The sequence below is a fragment of the Gopherus flavomarginatus genome, chromosome 2 (genome assembly GCF_025201925.1).
Source record: "Gopherus flavomarginatus isolate rGopFla2 chromosome 2, rGopFla2.mat.asm, whole genome shotgun sequence".
NCBI lineage: Eukaryota > Metazoa > Chordata > Testudines > Testudinidae > Gopherus > Gopherus flavomarginatus.
In genome coordinates, this window is record NC_066618.1 from 72,209,657 (window position 1) to 72,227,413 (window position 17,757).

General features: G+C 43.0%; 2 protein-coding genes across 2 annotated transcripts in view; both read left to right on the forward strand.

Moving 5' to 3' along the window:
* Positions 1–17,757, forward strand: part of UBE2E1 (ubiquitin conjugating enzyme E2 E1) — a 705,427-nt gene that overhangs the window by 32,996 nt on the left and 654,674 nt on the right. The gene's annotated exons all lie outside the window — the stretch shown is intronic.
* The window catches only part of NR1D2 (nuclear receptor subfamily 1 group D member 2), a 746,221-nt gene that overhangs the window by 698 nt on the left and 727,766 nt on the right, over positions 1–17,757 (forward strand). The window lies entirely within an intron of this gene.

Below are 17,757 nucleotides of genomic sequence, written 5' to 3' on the forward strand. Positions count from 1 at the left end.
CTGGCGGGCGTCCTGTGGTAACAGCTCTGCAAATTTCCCCACCGCTACCCAAGAGTTAAAGGAGTAGCGGCTAAAGAGGGCCTGCTGATTCGAGACCCTGAGCTGCCGCGCCCCCGCTGAATAGACCTTCCAGCCCAGGAGGTCCATCCGTCTCGCCTCCTTCGACTTGGGTGCCGGGGCCTCTTGACCATGGCGCTCCCTGTCGTTCACCGACTGGACCACAAGGGAACAGGGTATCGGGTGAACGTGCAGGTATTCATAGCCCTTGGAGGGGGCCATGTACTTCCTTTCCACCCCTCGAGCGGTCGGAGGGATGGAGGCCGGTGACTGCCAGATAGTAGCGGCGTTGGCCTGAATAGTCTTGATAAAAGGCAGGGCCACTCTGGTGGGCGCATCGGCGGAGAGGATGATCACCACCGGATCCTCGATGTCAAAGACCTCCTCTGCTTGAATGTCCAGGTTCTGTGCCACTCGTCGGAGGAGGTCCTGGTGTGCCCTAAGGTCTAGAGGGGGAGGGATGGAGGACGAGGTACCCGCCACTGCCTCATCCGGGGAAGATGACAAGGAAACCCCCGGCAACAGAGCATCCACGGGGGGCTCTGTCTGGGGCTGCACCTCCGTCACTGGAGGGAGCTCCGGGTCCTGGTGACTGGACCTGTCTTCAGCTTCCGGGGAGGGAGGGGGTCTCTGGTGGCCTGCGCTCCGCCGCAGGGCGAGGAGTAATATGTTGTGGACCCTGGGCTTGGCGGTACACCCATGGGGTCCAAAACCCCCACTGTTGAGGCCCTCGCTCCTGAGGCGGAGGGTCCTGAAACAGGGCTGAGTGTCTGTCCTGGCCCAATGCATAGGCGCTCTCTGCCTGAGAGGACACAGATGGTTCCCTTGAAGGGCACGGAGGCGCTGAGCCAGTTTGATAGGCCTCTCCATATGCCGACACCGATGCTCTCCTCGGTGGCGAGGATCGGTGCCGGGACCCGTATCGGTGCCGGGATCGGGACCGGGAATGGTGTGGCAGTCGGTGCCGGGATCCGGATCGGGATCTGCCTCGAGGTCGGTGCCGAGAGCGGGATCGCGACCTTTGTTCAGCGCGGTGCCGAGATGGCAGTGGGGACCGGGACCTGCCACCGATGCGGTGCCGGGAGGTCGACCGGGATCGGGACCTACCACAGGCTCGGTGCCGGGAGGTCGACCTAGGAGCTGAACGCCGAGGTGAATGGCTCCTAGAGTCTCGGTGCCGGTGGTAAACGGAGCCAGAGCGGGACCGTGCAGAAGCTGATCGGCGCCGTGAGTGCGACCGGTACCGCCGTGGAGAACGGTGCCGGGACTGCGAGCGGCATCCCGAGCGCGAGCACTCACGTCTCCGGGGCGATCGGTGCCAAGACTCCGGAGACAGCGCTCTCAGCATCGACTTGCCTCTGGAGGTTACCCGTCCCAGGGATGCCGTGGTCTGAGGCTGTGATGGCTCCGTGAGCACTATTAAGTCCCTTGCCGAGGCGAAGGTCTCCGGCATCGATGGGACTAACAGCTCAACCCCTGATCTCACGGGGGAGCTAGGAGGGGCTGGACTCGACAGAGCGTCCAGGCCCAGAGTCGACAGCAGCCCTGCAGGCGGTGCCACGGCCAAGGTAGATGCCGGGCATTCCATTCGAGCCTGCCTCGATGGTGTTGCAGACGTCGATGGATCTGCTCCCGGTGCCGGGGATGGACGGTGCCAGGGAGTCTTGCCGGTGCCGGCGCGGTCCGGTGCCGAGGTAGAAGCGGCCGGTTGCAGCGCCGGTGCCGGAGTCAGTGCCGCTTCCATAAGGAGAGCGCGGAGTCTTTGATCCCTCTCCTTCTTTGTGTGAGGCTTAAAGGCCTTGCATATACGACACTTCTCACTGATGTGCGATTCCCCCAGGCACTTGAGGCACGCGTCGTGGGGATCGCTCGTTGGCATCGGCTTCTTGCATGCCGTGCACTGCTTGAAGCCCGGCGAACCAGGCATGAGCCCGGTGCCGGGCGCCGGGGAGGGCAACGGCCCACCCGCGAACAAGTTAAACAACTATATATAATAAACAACTAACTAATATACTACTAAACTATCGATAAAACTATCTACAACGACGATATGAACAGAGTACAGGAGAGCTAGGTACGTGGAGGACAGCAAGCCGCACTCCACAGTTCCAGCAACCGACACGGCGGTAAGAAGGAACTGAGGAGTGGGCGGGCCGGCAGGGGTATATATCCGGTGCCATAGTGGCGCCACTCTAGGGGGAGACCTGCCGGCCCACTGGAGTTGCTAGGGTAAAAAAGTTTCCGGCAAACGTGCACGCACGGCGCGCACACCTACCTAAGCAGTCAACTCATCCATAATTAAAAAGGGATCACAATCCCCCATTCATAGTGTACCTCAATAGTATTTCATTTACCTTTAACATTGTTGTAGAAGCACATTCATAAACATAGTATATCCCATCTTCTGCTAGTTCATAATGTGGGCACACAAACCACTCCTAATTTCTGTTCCCCACATTCATTCTGTTCCAACTGTGACAGGTGCACTTTTGGTTGAGTGTGCTGGTTCAGCAATTCATTATTGTCACGGGTCCACTCAGCTGCAAATGACTCATCTTTGGCTTCACAAAGATTGTGAAGAGCACAGCAAGCCACAATAATGTGGACAGCATTGATGACATTGGAATCCAAATGACTCTGTAAACAGTGCCAGCAGGATTTAAATCTGGCAAATTTACGATCAACCATCATTCTACACCGGGGCGGGCAAACTCCTACCCCATCCAACCCTCTGAGACCCCTGCCCTATCCACACACCTCTGGTCCCTGTCCCCTGACTGTCCCTAGACTCCCACTACCCCATCCAATCCCTCCTCTCATTCCTGACAACCCCCCCCGAGACTCCTACCCCCTCCAACGACCCCTTCTCCCTGTCCCCTGACTTCCCCTGGAACCCCTGACACCGCATCCAACCCCCCCTCCTTCCTGACTGCCCCCCAAGATCCCTGCCTCCATTCAACTCCCTGTTTCCCCCCAACCACCATCCACACCCCCACCCCCTGACCACCACCCGAAACTCCCCTGCCCTCTATCCAAGCCCCCTGCTCCCTGCCCCCTTACTGTGCTGCCTGGAGCACCGGTGGCTGGCAGTGCTGCAGCCACGCCACCCGGCTGGAGCTGAGCCACGCTGCTTCTGCTGCTGCCAATACACAGCACAGAGCACCAGGTAAGATCAGGCTCTGCAGCTGCGCTGCCCCACCGCCCAGAGCATTGCACTGGTGCCGGCAGTGGAGTGAGTTGAGGCTGCCGGGGAGGGGGAACAGCAGGGGAGGAGCAAGGGGCTAATCTCCCAGGCCAGGAGCTTGAGTTTGACAAAATATGGCACTTTTAAAAGTTGATCTATGTGATGGTGACATTAGTTTGATGTATTTATAGGAGGTGATATACTGATGCAGGGGTGTGCTAGTTTGGTCCACCAATTTAGGAAGATGTGAAGATTGATCATGGTGTTTGATCCTTTCAATTCTTAAAGCATAACATAGTCAAAATATTTACAATGAAACTGCAGAAACTATCACATATTATTTAACATCTATATTGCCAAAAAGGTCTCTTAAGGATGCGGGCAGCACAGATGGAAATGCAAAGAGAGTTACATTCTGGCTCCTGCTCTACTCCTGATTCAGTGCAGCTGTCCCTTACTTAGGCAGGATTGTAGGGTTACAGTCCACCCTTTGTGCTTTCTTATTTGGGCTGTAGCCTATAGAGATAGCTTAAAGATATTTTATGTAGCAGTAACGCAAGAAATCTACAGGCCTATCCTATAAAATATTCAGCTTAAGTAGTTAACTTAAGGTGTTGAGGTCTATGACCCTAGCATAAACAGTGTTATTGGGGAACTGGGAATATTATGCTGAGGAGATTTTTTTGTATAAACTAATACTAGGTTACTGCAGGAAGATGAACTGATGCCAGTTTTTGGATATTTTAGGATAGGAACATCTGCAAATTACAAACAGAAACTTTCCTGGGCAAAGAAATAATGTATATGATAATAAGCTGAGATCACTAATATACTAACCTACCAGATAAGGACACCCCCAACATTATTAGAGTGAGGAAGTTCGTTATGGACCAATGAGGCCATTCTAACTGCAAATGAGAACAGGATGTCACAAGGGCAGAGACAGTTGTATTCCTTTGAAGACAGGCAGTTCAATTTTCTATTCTCTGAGATTAATGGTCATCCCCTTTCACTTTCACAGGCTGAGAAACTGTAAAAAGGAACAAAGCAGAAAGGAACAGCCTGTCAAATTGTAGAGCACTGGAAAGGTCACAGTAATACAGTTGCTGGCTGATGTCTTTTGCTGGGTGTGTGATGGATTAAAAACTTCACTCTTGTGACAAAAATGATAATGAGAACACAAAATGGCACAAAATGAATCCAGCATTCTGACAGGGATTGTAATGAGAATCAGAATAGTGCAAATTTAATCTAATCCCATCACAGTGTTGGAACTTCAGTCACAAAGAATTTAGTTACATCTAGTGTTTTACACTTAATCTCACGTACACTTAAGTTTACATGGGAAAGGTAAAGTTTTGGTACTTTGAAGTTGTGAGAGATTTGCAGGTCCTGCATTATTTTGCAATCTAGGACCCATGGCATAAAATGTTCAGCTCTAACCTCCAATTGTGTACATGCAGCTACTTGCACCCAAATTTGCAAATGCAAAATAAGAGCACACTTACTTCTTCATGTGTAGTCAGTGACACATGAAAAGTTGGAGGCCATCTTAAGACTGTGGGAAAAGCTTTAATCCAAATTTCCCTCACATTGTGGAGGCCTTGACCATTGGTTCAGCTCCTGTTCTCTCCCTGTGACACATAATGGTCTAGTCTCCTGTGGGTTTTAATACTTTGCTCTCATTTTGATTGTTGGATTTAGTGTGGAGGTGCCAGCCAGGCAGTGTTGGCGGCCTATGATATACGGAGGTCAGATTAGATGATTTAGTGGTAACCCTCTGGCCTTGAAATCTATCACTCTATGACAAATCTTACCTTTCTTGATTTCTTCCATGAGACGCTGAAGTCCAATTACCAATTCTACTAGCTTTAAACATTTGTTTTAGGTTCCAAAGTCATCCGAGCAGGTAAAAAGCACAAAGATGCATTTTCAAACAACAGTAGAGTCACAGAGCAAACATGGGATTTCTCTCTTTTCACAGTGGAAATTCAAGATGGCAGGTCACTCATTCCCCTGCAGGCCTGTGTGGACTGGCATGCCACACTATTCCCATGTAAATTAGTTATTTATATGTTTTGGAGAAAGCTCTGTGTTCTCTAACAACCACTCAAGACTTGCCCCTTGAATATCCAGTTACCGTAACTTAAAGGTCTAGAGGAAGGAATACACAGCAGTTTTCTTTCAGGCATATGCATAACCCTAAGCTGTTTATTTTACAGGCTTGCCATTTCACTTTAAGAAAAAGATTTACTAACTCACAATTGCATCCAGCAATTATTTAGATTGGATTTATATTACGGCTACATGAGATCTTGTACACAGCAGTACATTTTTATTTAACAAGTTTCACTGAGATTTTCAGTGCACTTCTAAGTACAGACTCCAAAGAACGTCTCTAGAGCTACATCTTGATTTCCTCCCTTTCTCATCAACTGTCATAAAGAAGATCTCAAAATTTTAAAACATATTAAAATAAGTCTCAACACAATCCTAGTGCTTTTAAAAAAATCACACCAAGATTTTCATAGGAGTAACGTAGAAAATAAATTATGCTGTGTGCAAAAATATGTAAAATCAAGCATTATTGAAGTCTGCCAACACTCTTAATCTGCCGAAAGTCCTAATTATCACGAGGAGATCCCATCCCATATACAACTCCCAATCTGGAGAGTTAGTGCTTCAGAAATATAAAAATATCAAGATCAAAAATAGTTTCTTTTCCCAGTTATTCAACTGATACTGAAAACATACATGAAACTACAAATCAACATTATGAAAAAATAATTTACCAATAAGTGCACAGTGATATTGTTACATTATATAATACCAAACCAACCTTCCCAGACTCAGATATTTGTAAGTCTGTAATGTGCAAGGTGTGTTGAATATCGTTTGCTATTGCAAAACTATGTGTAAATATGTATAATCTATAGGTGATAGATGAAAGAACACCTAATGTGTTTAGTGGTAACTGTATCTCAAACATGTGTAACTTCTGAAGGTACTCTTAAAATGTGTCCATAGGTGGCTGTATAAATATTATGACAAGGCCTGGTATGCTTACTGCAAAGATAGCACATAAAAAAAAGAACTGGCACCACACAGCAAAAATCATGATACAGAAAAGAAAATAATTATAAAATCTTCTAAAAGGGCATAAAGTTAGATGAGTCTAGGATTAGTCTAATGTATATAATGAAAACAATAGTAGATTTATTGTATTTCTTATTGTCTCATCACTTTCTTTAATCTTACCTTTATACAGCCTCTCAGATACAGCTCTCTTCTCTCTCCCAAACTCAATATACCTCTCCATCTCCTTTTCATAACGTAGCATTCCTTGAACTAATAAATTTACCATAGCAATTTAAAAAACAAACGTTCTTCCATTTGTGTTTACCCACATGTTAATGACCATGCATAAAATCTTTTCTCTACTCCTCTTGTGATAAAAGCCACTTCTATGGCTCCCATCAACTGAAGCAATTAATTGTATTGTAGTTTACAAGCAAATGGCTTCCCTGTATTGGATTGAATCAGAATATCTTAAAGAGGTGTCGACTTCTAAGCATTAACAGTGTAGTGGTCTGGGCAGTGTTTCTTCAGAAAAAGAACCTTAGCTCTGTCCCCGCTGCAACAAGGGAGGTTAAAGTTATCGTGTACACACCTCATTGTGCAGGTGCAGTCAAAAATCAAACAAGATGGTAGGATACATAAGAACTAAGATGGAAAATAGCATTATATTTTCTGTACTATTTATATAAATGGATGGTATGCCCTGACTTGGAATATTGTATTCAGGTCTCGTCACCCTCAAAAGGATCTGTCAGAAAAAAGGGGGATTCAAAGAGGATGAAAATGACTGAGATTCTGAAGCAAGATTAAAAAAGACAGAATTGTTTCAAGAGAAGGAAATTAACAAGATGCAGTGTTGCTAACTCTAATAATTTTATCACAAGTCTCACAATAACTGGTGCTTTTCTTAAAGTCCTGACCCCTGGAATCTTGTAAAACTATGAGAATCTCAGCTTTTATTTGGAAAAAAAATAAGTTTCTGTCCCTCATGGTTGCTAAAAAGAGCTTGAGAACATGACCCCCAACTGTCAAGCAACAGAAGGTAAATCAAAAGACCCAAATTTATTGTTTTTAAACATCTCATAACTTCAGGGACCCTGATTCATGATTTCTGAACACTGGGGTTGCAGTACTGAACAGGGGAAATATTGACTAGTATGCAGAAGGTTGATCAGGCACTCTATAATTCTTTATTGCAACACAGGAACATCAAACTGAAAAGCAGTACATTTAAACATGGCAAACAGACATACATCTTTTCCCACAACATATAATTAATCTGCAGAGCCCACTACTACAGGATATGAGTAGAATTAAAATAAGTATTAAAAATTAATTATTTTAAATTTTTAATGATGTATAATTAAAAAAAATACTTATTTAGTATTTTTTAAAAGCACTGAGCCCAAGGGCTTTTTTAAAAGAAGGATTTTTTAAAGATTAGACATATATATATACAGATAATTAGGCCATTCCACAGTTACCATAGACAGGATAAAAAGGTATCCTATGTATGTACAATTGACTGGCTTTCCTTGAGGCTGCCCTAGTGACAGTGTGCTGCAACAGATGTTTATCACTTGGATTCCTCCTTTGAGAGGATGGCTCCCATTGGTCAATCCAAGTATTTGCCATAAGCGCTTGGGTTGGCTGATGGGCATCACTAATTAAAAGCAGTGCTGGCTGGAAATAGGGCTATTCCTGCTCCATCCACACCCTCGTGATTTTTTTTAGGCAGTAAATATAATATGTTATCTGAATCAACCTGGGTCTTTTGTTTTCCCAAAAGAGAGTTTCGCAAGATCACAACTTTGGGCAGTAAGTCCTGACAGCATGGGTACAGGATACTGTATAACAAATTATAGAAAGAGAGGCAATAGTCTTCAAGGCATGGTAACACAATGGGTCAACACATACACCAGAGGCAGCCAATTAGAGAGGGACTGTGAGGAACAGCCAATCAGGGTTGGGCTGGCCCATATAAGAAGGGCTGCAGAACAAAGCAGCTTCAGTCACTCCCTGCAGCTTGAAAATGGAGAAGGACTGGCTGTTTTTCAGGCTGAAAGTGACAAACACCCTGGGCAGAGCTATGATTCTGGCAGAGACCTGGGGAGCTAAAGGCAGCTCCTGGTGGACTGCAGGGGTCTGCAGGCTAAGGCTCTGAGGCAAGGGCAAAGAGGGTGCTGGGACTGTGGGGAAGTGGCCCAGGGAAATCTACTGAGGAGGGTGCCGCAAGCAGTGGATCTGCTGGGTCCCTGGGCCAGGAACTGGAGAAGTGGGTGGGCCTGGGCCTGGGCCTGGGCCTGCCCCCCCCCCCCCCGCCTGCCACTGAGGACGTGGCTGGACTAAGGGACTGTGACATTCCCCTGGAAGGGGGGAGCACAGAGTGCGGCACAGCCGGAAGGCTGTGTCATGAAGAGGATGCTGCGATCCAGGGCATGACGTGAGTCCCTGGAGCAGAAGTGACAGTGGTGAGACACCACCAGAAGAAGGCACACTAGCTAGCAGAGCTAATCCCCAGGACATCCAGCAGGGGGCATTGCAGGGGTGAGTCCCACCCTATCACAATCAGTCTCTTAAGACACTGCATGAACAACAAAAAAAGCAGCTGAAGACCAGATTCACATACCGCCCATCCCACCTTTATCCATCTACTTTATTCCCTTGTTGTTTCAAAAGTCTACTTAAAGTGTTTGTTTGGAGCAGATGGTGGTATGTTTTAATACCATTGCACAAATCCATTATTTAAGAGCAGCTGCCAATTTTGGTGATCTACTGCACCAGCAGTCCTGACTTTAGGGGATGGGAATCTATTTTCCATATCTTAGCCCCTGAAGTTCTAGTACTTATGCCTTGACCAATCACTAGGAAAAGGCAAATTTCAAACAGAATGTCAGAGGTTTAGCATGCTTCTACAAATTGTATCATGAGCATAAACAAAAATTCCTGTTTAGTCTATGCAATATTACATTGATTGCAAATACTCCAGCCTCCTACTAGGCTTCTTGCAATCATGTAGTCTACAAAAGCCTTTAAAAAACAAAGGTTTGAGTGAGGTCCCTGATGTATCCCACATTTCTCTAGCATCCTCTGAACAGTGAGTGAAGTGCCATGCTCTCAAATTCCTCTAAACCTGCCGCTGAGGCAAGGGACTAGGGTAATGTTATCCAGAGAGTATGCACATATACAAAATAGCTTGTCCTGGCTGTATGTACCATCTTAATCAGAAACAAAACGTTGTGTAACATGCATTATGGTTGCTCTTCATCAGATCATTAAAAAAAGAAATAAAGTTAAGGATTAAACTTCAGCTACAAGTTTTGAATGTGATGTGACTGCGACAGATAGGCCTGTGTTCCTCATATTTTTAAAAATATGGGCCAGACATAGGAGCCCATAGAATAGTCACAGCTATTTGTAGCAATACGAGTTATGTGTATTTGTGTGTTCCTGGAATTACTGGGGAGACAGGGTTAATACAAAAAGCCTCAAGACTGGCAATGCAGATATCCAGAATTTGAAGCATGACCACATGGGGCAGAGGGAGGGGCTGGTTTTACCTGTTTTCAGGAGACTAGGAGACAAAGCAATTATTTTTTATATAAAAGCTGAATTTAAACAGCCCCAGGGCCTTCTTTCTGATCAAGCAAATGGACATAACCTCTAGGCCAAGGAGAATGGGGGAGCAACCCTTGCTGAAAGGTTGGAAAGACTTTAACCATAGGATTGATGGGCAATTCCTGGCATGTTTGGTATGTGTGTAGGACCTCTTGTTGTTTTCTCTGTATGTTTCTTATCCTGAATAAATGTGCTTTGCTGAGAAATAGTCATGTGGTGATTTTTAAATGCTGATGTACTCTGTTCCTGGCCCTTGAAGAGAAAGAAAAGTGCAGGTGCTGGCCTTCAGGCAGACTGGCTTGCTGGGAAGATCACAGTGAAATACTGGGGACAGCAATTTAACACCCCGCCCTGGGAAGAGAAGACTGAAGGTCCCTACCCATAAGGGTATGTCTACACTGCACAGTTGTCACCAAAACTTTTGCCTTTCGCAGGTACTTAAAAAAGAGACCCCCGCGAAAGACAAATGTTTTGCCAATGCAAGCGGCAGTGTCAACGCAGTTTTGCTGGCAGAAGCACTCTCCTGCCAACAAAGCTTATGCTTCTTGTGGAGCTGGAAGTATTTTGTCAGCAAAAGTGCCGACAAAATACTGCAAAAGAGCGTTGACGCAAGCTGACTTTTAGCAACAGGGCTGCTAAAAGCTGTGTAGTGTAGACAAGTATGTGTTCACTATAGTTTCTCCTGTGGCCCCCTTTGTAACTTCCGGGGGAGATATATCATTATTTGAAAGTAATAGAAAGCAGTGATGTCACATCATTTACACAATATACTGCTCACAAGGAGCTAACACACAAACATTGTCACCTTCCAAGTTCTTGCTGTGATTGTTTTTATGTTGACTAATTTCTCTGTCTGTTTGCTATAAGCAGGTTTCTCATTATCTTCACATCTGTCGATTAGCCAAAGGCAGAAACTGCACCACTGAAGGTTCCGAAAGTTTATGCAACTAACAAGGTACAAACAGGGGAATCTCAGAGTAGTAGAGAGATGATATTACCCATGTATTTAGCATTGGTGTACCAGCTATTGGAATATTGTGTCCAGGTCCAATGTCCACAGTAGAGCTAGACAAAATTTTTCAACCTACTTTTTTTTTTCCAGCTAAAAATGCAGATTTGGTGACACTGACCCATTTCATGAATTTGTATAGATTTCACTAAATTAGTTACATACAAAAACTAAAAAAGTGAAAAATATCAAAATGAATCACTGACATTTTCAAAAATGAAACATTTTGATTATTTGATTTGAAATTATTTTTTTCAAAATTCCCTTTGCTTTTATTAAATTAAAAACTACAAAAATGTTCAATATTAAAATGAAATATTTCATTCAACCAGAAATTATTTTTTTTTACTTTTCAATTAATCAAAATTTTAAATCTTTTTGGTTTAACAAAAAAAAAAAAAAACCCTCCTCCTCTTCCTCCCCCACCCCCCAAATAGCCAGAGAATGAAAAATTCATTGTTTTCCCAGCTCTAATCCACAATTCAGAGATGATGTTGAAAAACTGGAGAGGATTCAGGAAGTTGCTATGAGAATGATTAAAGGATTGTAAACGGCTTCTGAGGAGTTAAGGAGCTCAATCTATTTATTTTATCAAAGAGAAGGTTCCTGGGTGACTTGATCGGAGTCTATTAGTACATTCAAGAGGAACAGAAATTTGGTAGTAGAGGGCTCTTCAAATAGTAGCAACAAGGGTGTTAATAAGATCCAATGGCTGAAAGCTGAAGCCAGACGAATTCAGAGTAGAAATAAACAATGTTTTTAAAAGTGAGGAGAATCAATCACTGAAATAATTAACTAAGGTTGTGTTGGATTCTCCATCACTGGCATTTTTAAAATCAAGATTGGATGCTTTTCTAAAAGAGCTGCTCTAATTCAAACAGGGGTTAATTCAGGGAAGACTTATGGCCAGTCTGGATAATCACAGTGGCCTTTTCTCTGCAGGCAGGAAGGAACGAGCTGCTTCGAACCACAGGGAAGGGTGGATGGAGGGGTGGGACCAGGTCAACTCTTATCTTCCCCTTCCCCGCCGTTCAAAGCAGCTTCCATCCCTTCCCTCCCGCACAGTGCCAAAAGGCTGCTGCTGGATGCATTCTGGTGTGAACCCTGCAGAAATCTGGGGAGGGGGGCATGTGACCCTACATGTGCCCCCACATGTTGCCTTGGGAAGATGCGGCAGCAGGTACCAGGAGAGGTTGGTTTGTCCTGGGGGCCCAACCAGGCATGGAGGGCAGAGAGGGCTAGTCAGAGAGGGTTAGGTCAGTTGGTCCCTATCCCACCCTCCCACCGCCCCCATAAGAGAGCAGTGTACTGGAGAGTGTGTGTGTGTGTGTCACCCCTCCCTGCGTGAACTCTAAAGCCTTAAAGATAAGGAGGTAAATAAAAAGAATCCAAGTACACAGTATTTCTTTTTAACAGGGGCTCAGTCAACTTGATGTTACTTGAACGTTTGTACTGCATAGTTCTGATTGCCATTTAACTTACTTGAATATGAGTAATTTTATGAGGTGTCCTCAGCATAGGGAAATATGGACACCCTAATTATCTGAAAATATATGACAATCCTAAAAGAGGTTTTCATATTGGTGCGATAATCAGAGTTTTTCCAAGGACCATGGAGTGCACTTGTCAGACACCAGCACTGACAAATGGTTCTGCGATATGATGAACTGGTAGGCCCAAAAGCCTAAGCACAAAAATGTAACCAAAAAAAATGTTTTAAGTAACAATATAAAAATTGTTTTATGGAGCAATATTTGCATTTTGTTAGTAAAATCTGTTTTAAATTGGAAAAAAATGGTTCTATTCTGTTTTAGTGCTAGTAAAAAAAAAATTCCATTTTGGTTTTAGTAAGATTAGAATTGTAAATTGCTGTTCTGTTAAAAGTCTTGCTTTTAAAATTATTTATTGTTTTTATACGTAAATAAAAATAAAAAATGTCAGTATAAAATAATAAAAAAAAAAAAATCAAAGCACCAACCTAATTATCAAAATTGCTCTAATAGCTAAAAAGGAGAAAATTAACAACCCTAAAGCAAAGACATATCCCCCTTATAAAAAATTAAAAAAAAATACAGCCAATAAACAAAATAAAAAACAGCTGCAAAAGCTCCCAGTAACAACCCAAAATAATGCTAATTAAAAGCAATTTCAGCTATTGCCTTTTAACAACTTCAGAATAACACAGCAAAGCCCATAAACTTGCAAAAAACTATTACCCGACAAAGACCCAGCTCCTCCCTTCCCTCTTGTGCAATTTCACCTAGCCAGTAAAACTAACTAAGCAATGCTAAAAACTAATAACTATAAAATCCAGTTGCAAAATCTTTAATGTATGTATATATAAATAAAAGCATATGCTAATTTTAATATTTAAATTATACTTTAAATAAACACGGTGTATTGCCTTATCCCCTAAAAAAATTTCAGTGTGCTTCTTATAAGCATAACACTGAATCAGACAAGTATTTACAGGATGGGCGATGCAACCAGATTAGTCATTGGAGCTCCCAGTGGCCAATTTCCAGTGTGGTTAAAAGGGCCAGTTCCTTAAAGACAAGGAACTGGGGTTTTACTGAAGGATCTTGTGCTTATGGGATAGGGAGAGATCTTGTGGTCTTCATGAGCCAAAGTCCTCCCCTTTTTAGTACCTTATGTCCCCCTCGCAGGGGGAGGGCATGAAAAAAATCAAGAGTGAGCTGAGTCTTAGGGATAGGTTGAGGAGAGTCTATCTCAAAATTTGGGTTACATGGTGGGAGTCCTGTAACCTCATACTGGAATTACTTAATGCCTGATATGTGAAAGGGTGTGTAGCGCCTCTTTGCTGGGTTAAGTTTAATAAAGTTGAAACCTCCCACTTAAACTCCATCCCTGTCTCCGCCATTAATTACCAGGGTGTCCTGATCAAGCAGCACTAGGCCACCAATTTGTCCTGAATGAGTTAATGAACTCAGGGGCAAGTTAGCAAACAGCTATGAATCACTTACACTACAAGAGCTTGCTGGGAACTTGCAAGAAAGAAGTTGGCAGAACAAGGTACCCAAATACATGCTCTTACTAGTGTTAAAATAAGGAAAGAGCAACATCCAGGTAAGTCAGTTCATTGCAGTTCTTATCCGCTCTGCAAAGGGAAAGGTCTGCTCTTGCCCACTCGGCAAGACTTTCACATGCTTGAATGTTGCAGTGTCCTGCAGTGATGTTTTATGTGAAATTTGTAACAGGGCAAAAGTACTTGCTCCCTGTAGCTGGATGAATACTACTGACTTGAGATGCTTATTTAGTCCTCTGTCTGTTTAGTTTAATTTAATTTAATTTTAATAACAAAAGTACTTGAATAAATATTTTTATGGTGTACACAGGAAAAACACTGTGTCCAGAACAGCCTACTGACAAAAGGTGGAGAAAAGTTGTTATGAAAGTCTTCAATGTTAGTAAATGAAGTTTTTAGTGTTTCTCAATGAGCACAACTATGAACAAAAGCACAGTGGTGCAAAACATGACAAATGTTACAGAAATACCTCTTTCATACCAATGCTGATACCTGTACATAAAAATATAAAACACTTCCCAGACAAATGCTGCTATTGTTATTTCAAAACTTCGTAATTTCAATCACTCATTACCTTAACAGAGAATGTTAAAAGATGGCATAAACATAACGGGGGGGAAAAAGGGTTTTATTTTTAGAAAGAATGTCAACATATCTTACTTTCCCTTACAAAGAGTGTCAATGTATCTTTCATAATAAAAGAACAAGCTATTCCTTAAATACTATAATCTTCTAAAAACACACAATTTAAGAAAAGTCTTTATATCATTCATGCAAATGTCATCTGTTTTCTCTTGCAAATTTCTCACTTAGAAAGAAAGTTGGCATGCTTTATAAACACAAAGGCATGAAATTGATGTATGTCCCTGCAGTTCACAAAATCACAAATTTTCATACCAAATAAAACAAAATACATATTGCAGATCACTCCACACAAATTAATTAATAGCTGAAATTTCTTTCAAATTCCCCTAGGCATATTTGCCAAGAAGGATTCTGAGAAAGGGTGAGACACTCATGACTTAAATCTATATTCCAACCTATTCTGAAACAAATATTACACAAAACAAGTCACCCGTATATAACAAATACGTAAAAAATTAGAGCTTTCAAAAATATAATCTCTCATTTTATTAATCTAATTTATTAATCTCTGTCTTAATTTATTAATCTATATTTTAATAATCTGAAAAGATTTTTGAACATAATTCATTACCCAGTGAAACTGAAAAATGACACAACCTTGACTATGCTCTCATGATTGTTCCACCTTCTGCAATTAACAAATGACTTCTTTTTTTCCATATCTGCAAAGTTGTTGGCTATTGTAGCATAGCCACTTCTTACTATATCATATTTGATATTGCCGTGTTTGCTCAGTTTCAATTTGACTAACAAGCTATATTAAACAGTGGAAGTATTTAAAACTATGCTGGCCTAAAGTCTTCATCTTCTACAGCAGTGGTTCTCAAATTTTGTTTTTGTTTTTGCTTTTGCAGACCACTTGAAAATTGCTGAAGGTCTCAGTGGACTCCTTAACAATCTTTCCAATGGTTGTACCGTTAGCTAACTATTGTAAAGCTCTTTGAATAAAAGCACTATAAGAAAAAAACTTAATAATTAACATTTTTTTCCTGCAAATAAAAGCACACAATTCATATTTTAATATCAGTAGTCATACCTTTCTAATGCAATGGATGCGCCCTCTCAACCCCACTGCGGCAACTCCCGAGCTGGGGCTGGGAAGGAGGAGAGTCTCTTCCCCAATACAGCAGCCACAGAGCTGGGGTTGGGAAGGAGGCGAGTCTCTCCCTGGCAGCTGCAGCCCTAGAGCTGGAGAAAGTCACCTCTTTCTTTGGCCGCCACAACCCAGCTCACCCCAAATTCCTCCCACCCCGTTCTCTCACCCCACTGCCCCCTCCCACCTACCCTCTATTCCCTTCAAGGCCACCACCTCACCTTACATGTGCGTCTTCTCCAGGGTCCAGGCACCTAATTAGTGGACCCACGCTCGCATGGCTCCACTAATTAGGTGGGTGGCCCTTCATTCTCTTGTGTGTGGCCACCCACGCGCACACCTTAGAGGGAGCTATTCGCACACCACCTGAATGGAGCTCATCCGCGAACCACAGTTTGAGAACCTCTGTTCTACAGTATATACACACTTTTACAAACAATGATCCATTTTCCAGTTAGGTTGCTGCTAGGGTAAGTAGGCACTGAACATGACCCTAAGTATATTGATAATATACCATGTTAAGCAAGCTACTGTACTCCACCAAGTATGTACAAGAAATAAAATGAAGATAATATTCACTATACAACAAGGCTTTAACAAATTTCTTAAAATAATGCCAAATCCAGAAGACTCAAAAATCCCATCTGTTCTGCAGGATGGAAATGTCAGTTTTACAGGAACTCAATGTTACTGAATGGAATCCACCCTGCAGGACAGGAGATTTTTAAAGCTCCACATTTCTGCATAGTAGGAGCTGGGTACAGGTTCAGCTCTGTGCTTTGCTGCTGTAAGTTATGCTGGGAAGAAAGACCCCCAAAGAGCCATTCTAATAATCAGGACTTACTGAAGTGCAATATAACTCCAGCTATATCCCCTCCCATGGCCTCAGAATTCCCCCTACACCAATAGGAGGGCAGCAAGTGTCATAGAGACAGGTGCAAGCTGTATGCAGTTTGAAGCCAGAGGAATAGCACTGTTTTGCAAGGCCTGGGTGGTGCAAAGCTGCTGCATATGAGGCCAAAATATAATAGATATTCCTGCTGGCCAAACCAAGTCCTCGGGGTGGTTACAGTTACTAGACTTTAATACTAGACTGGAATTCTGAGGAAAGTTTCAAACAAAATGGTCTTTTTCTTGGCCCCCTAATGTTTAATTTTCTAAATATTTGAATTCTATTACTGTACTCTGTGTCCTCTCTCATATGGCTTTGCTTCTGCCTATTTGTTGGGAACTGTTAATTTGTTCTCCTTTTCCACTCAGTCCATGCAAGCATGCTCAATTATTCAGTCATGATGTTAGCCTTTATAGCATCTACAAATTTAAGTGGCCCATTTTTGCCTCATTTCCACCAAATGCATTACTACTAAATCCTTTTATCAGCCATATGATACTCAAGAAGAAAACCTAGTGCGGATAATAGTAAACCTGGCCTGTCTCAAGCAGCAGCAGCACATTCGCATGACTATGAAGTAACCATGGTGACATACAGAACGGACCTCTATCTTGAATGGTTCCACACAAGTCTTCTTTCAGCAAGGGTCAGTATGGGAGCATTTAGGTTGATTTAATCCCTCAAAAATGCATCTTCCACCCTCATTCATGGTTGATTTTATGCACTACTTCCATCAATCTCAGCTCTATAAAACTTCCTAAAAAGTGTACCTTTCTTTTACACATTGGATATGACTCCCTGCCCTTCACTGCAGTCATCTTTTTCTCAGTTACTGCAAGTTTCCAGGATCATTGAAGTATCTCCTCCTTTGTGAATAAATCAAACCAAATTGTGTTAAGAATATACTGTGACTTCTGCCCTTTAAACAGTTTAGTTCCCTTCTCTCATCTGCTTTTAAGAGAGACATTTCTGCTCCTGTCATAAACAGAGAGCTAAGGGTTAATGTTCTTTTACCTGTAAAGGGGTAGCACCAGTAACCTGAAACACCTGACCAGAGGACCAATCAGGAAAAAAGACTTTTTCAAATCTGGGTGGAGGGAAGTTTTGGGTGTGAGTTCGTTGTTTTTTGTCTTGT